The sequence below is a fragment of the Aedes albopictus genome, chromosome 3 (genome assembly GCF_035046485.1).
Source record: "Aedes albopictus strain Foshan chromosome 3, AalbF5, whole genome shotgun sequence".
Classification (NCBI taxonomy): Eukaryota; Metazoa; Arthropoda; class Insecta; order Diptera; family Culicidae; genus Aedes; species Aedes albopictus.
This window is the reverse complement of record NC_085138.1, coordinates 180,141,074-180,150,849: the sequence shown is the minus strand read 5'-3', so window position 1 is coordinate 180,150,849 and position 9,776 is coordinate 180,141,074. Positions and strand designations below refer to the sequence as shown.

The 9,776-nt window shown below is 38.6% G+C and overlaps 1 protein-coding gene across 1 annotated transcript in view; it reads left to right on the top strand.

Annotated features, from left to right (window-relative positions):
* Positions 1-3,502: 3,502 nt before the first annotated feature.
* The window catches only part of LOC109403283 (alpha-tocopherol transfer protein-like), a 31,789-nt gene continuing 25,515 nt past the window's right edge, over positions 3,503-9,776 (top strand). Inside the window, exon 1 of the mRNA XM_019676088.3 lies at positions 3,503-3,695. The gene's annotated coding sequence lies outside the window, so the exon portion shown is untranslated. The remainder of the gene's footprint in view (positions 3,696-9,776) is intronic.

The following is a 9,776-nucleotide window of genomic DNA, read 5'->3' as shown; positions in this document are numbered from 1 at the left end:
TACATATGAAACTCCCTGTAACCATTTTAAAAACTCTCTAACTCCCTCTGAAAAATCGCCTCTGCAACCCTCTGTTGCTTCCGCTTAAGACTTTCGGGAGAAATTTTCGATGAAACAACGAGACAAATCTTGCGAGAAACTGTAAGATAAACCCGAAAAAAAAGTGCTACAGAAGTATCGCATAAATCCCAGACATCCACTAAGAGGCACTCGGAAGGAATTTTGGAGGAAGATCTCTGGTAGAAATCCCACGAACAATTCTCCGAACTCCCGCAAAGAACACCGAAAAATCGCGGAAATAATTCTGGGAGCACAACGTGGAAAATCACTGGATGGTTTTAGAAGAAACTTTTCAGGAATTCAAAGGAACTGCGGGAGAAATTGCGGGAATAATTCAGTAAGAAACTGCGTTTATTCGAAGAAGGAATTGCGATAGAAATCCCCTTAAGGAACTCTTCGTAGAGATGGGCAAAACAGTTCTTTCAAGGGAACCATTCTCAACTGAACAGTTTCTCAGAAAGAACTAGTTCTTTTGAACCGTTCTTCCTTTCAGTAGTTTTTAGGCTTGTTTTGTGAACCGAAGTTTGACGTTGGTACGTTCCTGTATTATTTACATGCTATGTGGCCTGCAGCAGTCAAAGCAAATCCAACTCCGCAAAAATATATAGGATTAGCCATACTGTACATTGACACATTATATATCAACTACTGTCTTTCGACCGGCTGCATATGTCATCGAAGTACTATTTTACAAAATTATTGCAACATTCGCTCTCTCAGAACCGAATACTCGTTCATCGAAAAAAAAAACTGAATGTAAAGTTTTGTAGGACCTAAATTTTCTCGTTTTTTTAGAGAACGGAGAACTACCGTTCTTTAAAAACAAACGACCGTTCAATCATTCTTTCTGAGGAACTATCGCGAACGGTTCGCCCATCTCTACAAGGAAGTATCCTTCAAATAATTTCGGGAGAAATCCTCAGAGGCATTTCGGAGCGAATCATGAACAAATTTCCAAGTATATCCAAAACAAATCTCTGAAGGAAATTCTAATCACTGAAAGAGTTCTTGAGATCACAAGTTCTTCTGAATTTAGCCGTATTCATCGAAATAGACGCGAATAATTGTTAACACCCGTTTTTTTACTAAATTGTTAATATTTCATCGTAAGGTACACCGGGGCAAGTTGAAACGGGTGGGGCAAGATGAAACAGCGGGTTAACATTATGTTTTCCAATGATGATAAACAGTTTGATTGCCGTATCACATAGTTTTTGATTCAAGCAATCTTTTAGCGAAGAAAGAATTTCAAAATTGTTTTGAAATCTATTTCAAAACTTCGTGTTTCATCTTGCCCCACCCGTTTCAACTTGCCCCGGTGTACCTTAACTCCCATATGAGCTTATGATTGTATCATATCGATCTCTTGTTAACACCAACTTCTCAAGGTTGTTGTCCAACCTTGCCTTGCCTATCGCAACTTTCCAGCTTTTGTCCGCCTTCCGGATGATGCCATTCTCCTGCACACACCGTCATAGATGATCTTAAGGACAAACGTCTTGAAATTCCGCTTCAACAGTGTATCAGAATTTCAAACGCACAGATCTCAAGAAGCAAGCTCCAAACAACAGTGCATTTAATTATTCCGTTCTTGCTCACTTGTAATAAGCTTAAAATGAGAAGCTCAGGTTCGCTGGTTGTGATTACGAAGAGATTTGTGCCCTCAAAATCGTGAGTAGGTGCCAAAGTTGGCCATTGTGACGGCCATTTTGAGATTCTAACAAGTCTGTCCTTAAGCACCCGACGCTCGAACACTTTGATTGTTTGAATGCCCTCTCCAAGCATAGTTTAGGTCTCGTGCCCGTAGAAAATCTTTTTCGTCCGCAGGTTCTTGTGGAGCCTATAGTAAGTCCGACTTCCACTGATGATGCACCTCATATTTCACGGCCAACGTTGTTTGTCGTTAATAAAGATCCAGGGTTGACGAAGTCATCCACCACCTCGAAAATGTCCCCATTCTATCGTAATACTACTCGTGTTTCCAGCTGCCAGCATATACTTCGTTTTCGAAGCGTTCACTATCAGTCCGACCTTTGCTGCTTCACGTTTGAGGCGGGTGTACAGTTCTGCCGCCGTTCCAAAAGTTCTAGCAATAATATCTCTGCCATCCTTAAAACAGACGAATTGATCGGATTTCCTGAAAACCCTGCCCCAAATGTTGAGCCCGGCTCACCGTCCTGGAGAATTTAGATCGTATCACAAGTTTGATCAGGAGAATAAGAGTTGATGAATAGGGAGAGGACCCTTATATATAAGGGGTTGCAGATCCAAGGATCTGAGCGATTCAGTTTTTTTTTCCTAGGTTCAGTTTAGTGGGAGTGACTAAAGGTGTTTCAGTTTAGGTCAGTTATTTTTAGTGTTTTCAGTTTAGGTCAGTGACTTTAGGTTTAGTTTTTTTTTGTAATGTTTTTACAGTGAGTTTGAGTAGGTTTTATGTCAATGATGATGATAAGATTTTTTTAGCATATAAAGTGATGTATCGATTTAGATAAAAGTGTTGGTGAATTTTTGCGATGATGACATATCTTTAAGAAGTGGGGTGGAACGTGCGAAGACAAACAGTGCATTCGGGTATACACCAATAGCAGTTCAATCTCCCAGATCTGGACTTTTAGCCGGTGCAGGCAGATGGCCAACTTTTCCGAGCCCATCTTGACCAGTTCAGCTCCGATACCATCCATACCAGCTGACTTGTTCTTGACCTGTTGGATGGCATTCTTAACATCCCTTAATGCGGGAGTTGGCTCGTTGTTTGCGCTCCCCGCACCATGCAGGTGTTTGTCGTACTACTGCATCCTTTCTATCATCCCACGTCCGTCCGTCAAGATGCTCCATCGTTATCCCTTCACATTTTGACTCGCGAACAAAGCTTTTGCGGGATGCGTAGAGCTCATCGGTGAACCAATCGGTACTTCGGTTCCGTTCTACATACCCAACCAACACGTTGGTCTCAGCTGCGTTGTTGATGGCTACTTCTATCGTATTCCAGCAGTCCTCGAGAGTAGTAGTAGCGATAACAAGAAAGCCAAAAACCTGTCACACATCTTACAATTTTCTTCGTAATAATATGTAGGTTCAAATGGTAACAATTGCAGTTTCAAAAAAAAAGTCAAAATTACGACAAAGATAGTGCATCTCGCCCGCCATGGGCGTCTTACCCTTAATTCCCTTACGTTTTGCCATATTGTATCACCTATTATCAGTATCGACTGTAAAATCAATAAGGAACCGTCAATGCTGTGGTGTTGTTTGGATTCTTATCAATCGGTGCCACCGCTATTCCAAGACTGATTGGGAACCAATGCAATGAATGGGGAGACGCGCTCTTGCCTGGTGGCCCCGGTCAGCCGATGCAGAGTAGCGCGCGTTGCTCGTTTCATGTTGGTGTTGTTGCGGGTATGCACTGCACACCTGAAGGGTAAGTTTCTCGTTGGAGCCTCCGTGGAGCATGGTTGCAGTCTTTACGCGTCTGTTGGCTAAGCCACACTGCTCCTGGGACTGAACGTACGGCTTAGCAGTCGATGCGCGCGCGTTTCTCAATTGTACTCGGTTTGAATGCGGTTTTTTCTTCATTACTGGTCGTAGTTCTTTCGCAGAGGTACTTGCGGTTGTGGATTTACGTAATTGGTACCAAGGTACGTGTCTCTGTACTTCTGGTTACGGGGCATCATCGTTCAACTAAAGTGCATCATCATTGGACATTGTTCGGCGGTTGATATTGTAGGTGAAAAGTTCAACTGCCAAGTTGCCAGACAGCGTAGCAACTTTTTCTTACTTGTGATTGTGATAATAAAAGTCAGGAGCTAACAGTCAGGATACTAAGTGTGCTGTAAAAGATGGTGTTTTATTACAGCTCCTGGTGGTATTTAAAAGTTATGGAAACAATTAAACCCTGTGTTGCCGTGCGGGCATTTGTGCATTTCTAGCATCAAGTGAAAATAAACGAATTAAAGTGAAAACTCTCACCCTGGCGGCAGCTGTTGCAGACAACCGTGATGAAAGATGATATTTTAGCCAGACCAGACTGAGCCTATAATGCCTGAAACATGCAGCACGGATGCAATTTCAAGTTTTGCAGCTATGAAAAAGAAAAAAAAAAACGAACGTGAGAAGGAAGGGAACCATCACCAAAGCCAACGGCCAGTGGAAGTGCATAAAACAGTTTCTGCAGCAGCAGCAGTGGCTGCGGTGTGGCCTAGGAGAGAGAAATCATGTGATAGAGCACACAAAAAGTGAAATGCAATTCGCGTGCAATTTGCCGTTTTACCTATAGCAACAACACCAGCAGCATAGTTGTTATTTTCTACTGCCTGCGCGCCTCTGGCTCCCCCTGCATTGCAACGTCGAGCCTCCCACCGGGGATGCAAACGCTGCTACATGGAGTTCAAGTTTGGAATTTTAAGCATAAACACCAAGCGTGTACGGTGTGGAATGGAAAATGGAAATTTCTCCTAATGAATTGAGCTTGGCTGCTGTGCTTGAAGTAATATTTCATAGTGTGGAAAAATGCAGCTTTGGGGTTTTGACTATGTGACAAGATTAAAAATTGGATGATTCTTTTAGTGGGAGCGCACATTTCACAGTGCAATGAAGAACAAGCAATGTTTTGACATGCGGAATATTCAAACAATTTTAATTGCATTACTGATAGTTACAGTTAATTACACCAATTTTGGTCAATATGTTGATTACTCATAACATCTATTGCTAAGCTGGATATTGGATTAAAACCTGATTAAATCATATGAATAACCATTTCCTAAACCTGGCACTCGCAACCACATTTAAAAAGTGGACGCATAAACGTCACGTTTTATTTAAAATCCTATGGAACTTTAAAATCACTCTACAACAAAAAATATTGATCAAAATCGAAATTGGTTGATGTTAGAACATGATTCGGCACTTATACTTCATAGCTGAGACAATTTAGAACCTTGGACGCGATTTTCTCGATTGTCTGTTTTGGCACATGGGACATTTATGCGTCCATCGGCAATATAGTCCTTATTATTTAGGGGTATTCGTCCTACTTCCCAAACTGATGCAGATGAGTTTTAAGCAGTTCAGAATTTGAAGGGATGTTTGCAGATCAAAAGAAATTTTTGACAACCTCTCAGCTTTCACGATAACTTATGATTGATTTATTATAGCATAGAGCATGCTATTTTGTCTACAATGAACATTTAAAGATGCAAATTAACTATTCTTCGAAATTTGATTTCTTACTGTTTTGAAAGCTTTTTGCAGCCCAATAATGAAGGCCAACATTTTCTGGTTTTGGAAACAAGTTTATCTTGGCACTGCATACCTTTATTATAGCCTCTGAATAAAGCTGCAGAATGTAGGTTTATGAATGTCTTAATAAAATAGCTGACTAGAGCGCTTTGTGTTCACAAAAGTCACTAATAAATCATACTGCTTCAGACGAGATGAAACGGCATACTCTGCTACTATTTGGATTACATAAAAGTTGTAATAAACTTTACATATTATCTGCTGCTAATCAAAACAAACGGTAGAACCATTCATTGCATCAATCGTTATTTATAAATTGCTGAAAGGTACATTTATTATGACGCGTGACTCCCAAGTAACAATTCCATTCCTGATTGGTTTTCTTCGATTTTTATTAGGGGTTTATTACAGCAATTATTAAAACTTACAGTTTTAATACAACACCATAACTACTAAAATATCACTTTGAAATTATCGCTTTCTACTTACGAATGATGTATCCTCCTGAACTTTACGTGCCATCGAAGAAGCTTCTCTGCATTTAGTTTTTGTTGAAAAAAAAAAACAATAACAATCATCATAACCTTTTTTGATGTGTAAATCAGTTTTATTGCAAGTTTTAGAAAATTGGTCATGAAGATCTCTTATAGAGCCGAACAAAACATAAAACGTTACTTGGGCTATATGAGGCTGAAAATGAAAATCCGCCTTGTTCGGTGAGTAGAACATTTTGTCAGACGATGTTAAACTTTATGGAAAAAGCGCGGAACATAGGAAACGGGAACATATTGGAGCTCAAAAGCATTCATATGAATGTGATAGAAACAGCACAACATATACCAAATAATCTTCCACCATGCAAAACTCCGTAGTCCGTCAGTGCCGGACAGGATATATTCTTTGCGGCCGAAAAGATTCCGAATGATTTACCGTACCAGAGATATGAGGAAGTGCACAAGCAGGGCGACTTCTATTCCATTAGTACCACTTACAAAGCGAAACGGAATGTAGAACAATGTATTGTAGTTGTTTCGTCAGCAATTATTGTAGCGGTGTTGTCAATTACCTGTTATTTGTTATGTAATTGGTGCACTTTTTGAAACACCGCAAAATTGCCTCCACAAGAACGAAAAATTTGTGTAAATGTTAACATTGCACTTCAGCTGTCACAATTTTACTAGAATGCTATTCGGTTACTATAAAAACCAAAAAATAGCTTAACGGTTTTATTCGGCATTTATAAAAGATGTCTGGCATATATACTATCTCCATAAATGCTGATTTTAAACGGCTTGCACTAGGAGTTTATTTATGAAAGCAAAGCGGAAATCTGAACAATAAGAGACATTTGGGGGCTGTTCATAAACCACGTAGACCAAAATTTGGTCATCTCAGACCCCCCTCCCCCCTCGTAGAATTTTGTCCATACAAAAATTTTAAAATTTGTATGGAGCGTAGACTGCTCCCCCTCCCCCAAAAAAGTCTACGTTGTTTATGAACGGCCCCTTGAGGCACCGCCATGTTAATTCCGAAGCTATTTTAGATAGTTTTGCAATGTAACTTATCATAATATATTTTGTGAAATTGAAGAATATTCAGCCCAAGTATTATGTAAGACTATGAAAAATAAATATATAATTAAGTATTACACAAAATGAAATTTTTGACCGATTGTTACAGTTCATTTAAGTTTGTTATAAAAACTATTTTCAAGGGCGTATGTATTTTTTCGAATGCTTTATACCACATTTTACAGATTTTTTTCTCTGGCAATAACAATTAGGGCACCATACGTGTAAAAAACTAGATTCGAAATTAGCAAGTTCTGAATTCAGGTATTGTGTCGGATCCAGTTGGTATTATTTGTTTTGATTTTCTCATCCTAGATTTTATCTGGGCTGAATATAATTTATGAAATCAATCATGTTTTGATAAAATTATTGATTAGTGTAGACCGCAAGCGCCCAGACAGAGTGGCATAAAAAAGGTTGCTGTAAATGTTGCATTACTTTTATTGCAGTTTAAACATGATTCTTAAGTTACTTACGATGCAACCATCAAGTAACCTATTTATTTTGCTTTGGTCTTAACACATGGCATTGATATACCATGTTTTTTTTTGGTTTGGTTACAAAATTTCTACCAGAATGGGCCAACTAGCCAGATTCTAATCTACATGAGGTTTTGGTAGTAGCAATGGGGATCAAGATGCATTGATCGTGGTTTTATGAATATTGGTTTATAGAAACATTGTAGTGTGACATACAACTTAAAATGTTACTTGGGCCCTTATTAAGCATGTGATTCCCATTTGCATTCCACTCAAAACAAAGGATTAAAGGACTGTTTGTTTTGTTTCCTATGTTTCTATTTTTTTGGAAACGATAACAAAAAGAACATTAACAATCGGTACCGTCATCACTTGTATTCGAATCAGAGGAATTTAGGAGCGTGAGATTACTTATCGCACTCAAACCCATTATCGTTAAAAACAACCAATTACCTAAAATGAAACATCCACATTTGTTTCGACAAAATGGAGACAACAAACATGGCTCGGAAACACTCACACATCTTTAAAATTCTTACCACAATATCGCAACAACGAGGAAGGTGTAGCAAATCCCCAACTTCCATGTGTTTTGGCCGTGAAGGATAAAGCGCAGGTACTCAAGACAGAATCCACAGAAGTTGGTCAGTTTCAATTTTTTGTTTTTTTTTTTTAATTCGTTCTCCTTACCATCCGCTTGCTTGTCATAATCACATTCTGGCACAAGTACAGTCGTTAAAAACAATCCAGTATTTTATGTTGAAACTACCAACTCTGTGTTTGTTCTAACAAACTATCAAAAATTTCAACAAATGAAAATATTTGTATTAGGGTGCCTGGTACCAGTTATTGCACTACCAAAAGAAAACTACATATGTCTACAAAAATAAGAAGACCGACGAATGTTGTCGATATGTCAAATGATAGATTCGTTTGCATACTTTACAGGAAAAAATGGGTAATTCTCGCTGACACCTTGTCTTCAAAAATGTTAAAGGTGCCGATTTTCTGAAAGCCCTCGCCAAAAAAGTAAGAAAAATGCATTTGGTTACTCAAATTGATGGACTCCCCGTTAGTTTGAGCTACAACAATTTTTGCAGACCCCTCGATTTTGGTCAAATGGTGGCTCACTTAAACCGTTATAATTCGAAAGTTTCTCCAAAAATCACATCAAAACGAATTGTTGTTGAAAAGAGGAAAGATAGAGCTACTATTTACAATAATAAAAAGTTGGGTCGGCCATATTGATTTTGGCCGCCATCTTAGATTTTTATACCAAAACATTTTTTTCACCATGAGGGCAACCACCGATTTTCAAAATTTTTGCATCAATTGAAAGCTGAGGCATTTATACATAACATATCAAAAAATTAGAGATGTCTTTTTTTCCTATCAATAGTTATCTGCAGTTTTGTAAATTAAGCCACGTTTTCACCATACATTTCCATGCGCATCGGCAACGACACGCAACATCATCCGAGTTTACGCCTGCTTGTATACACAAAGGCACCTGCCTTTGTTCGTGTTCGTAAATTCTGCGAAATATCGTTGCATTTATGTAAAGGGCCGGCACCGGGCCCAGTGCGCAAAAGTGGCATGATTTACAAAACGTCAGATAACTTTCGAAAGAAGAAAAATACATCTCTATTTTTTTTATATGTTTTGTATAAATGTCTCAGCTTTCAATTGATGCAAAAATTTTGAAAATCGGTGGTTGCCATCATGGTGAAAAAAATGTTTTGGTATAAAAATCCAAGATGGCGGCCAAAGTCAAAATGGCCGACCCAACTTTTTATTATTGTAAATAGTAGCTCTATCTTTCCTCTTTTCAACGACAATTCGTTTTGATGTGGTTTTTGGAGAAACTTTCGAGTTATAACGGTTTAAGTGAGCCACTATTTGACCAAAATCGAGGGGTCTGCAATAATTGTTATGGCTCAAACTAACGGGGGGTCCATCAATTTGAGTAACCAAATGCGTTTTTCTTACTTTTTTAGCGAGGGCTTTCAGAAAATCGCACCTTAAACATTTTTGAACACAAGGTGTAAATAGTGGGCCGATCTCAGCGAGAATTACCCATTGCCCACACGATTTTGGCCCAATGGTACTCCTTCTGACGGTACGGAACTTTCAGTCTAGAGTTTAATGCAGCAAAATTTCAAATTTGCCATAGTGTGCATTTTATTGATCATAGATAACGTTTGACAATATGGTCTGATTTAGGTTGTTCAAGTATTCTCCTCTATTTGGTTTCCATTTAGGTGGTAAATGCATCTCACATGGAGATATTACTGTAGCTAAATATTTCGGAGTATGCCAATTAGCATATTAGACGGAGAGATAACAACAACTATTTTAATTGTGGAAAATATACATCTGTACATTTAGTAGTAAACGTATCTACGTTTACTTTGATTGTGCATTCGTT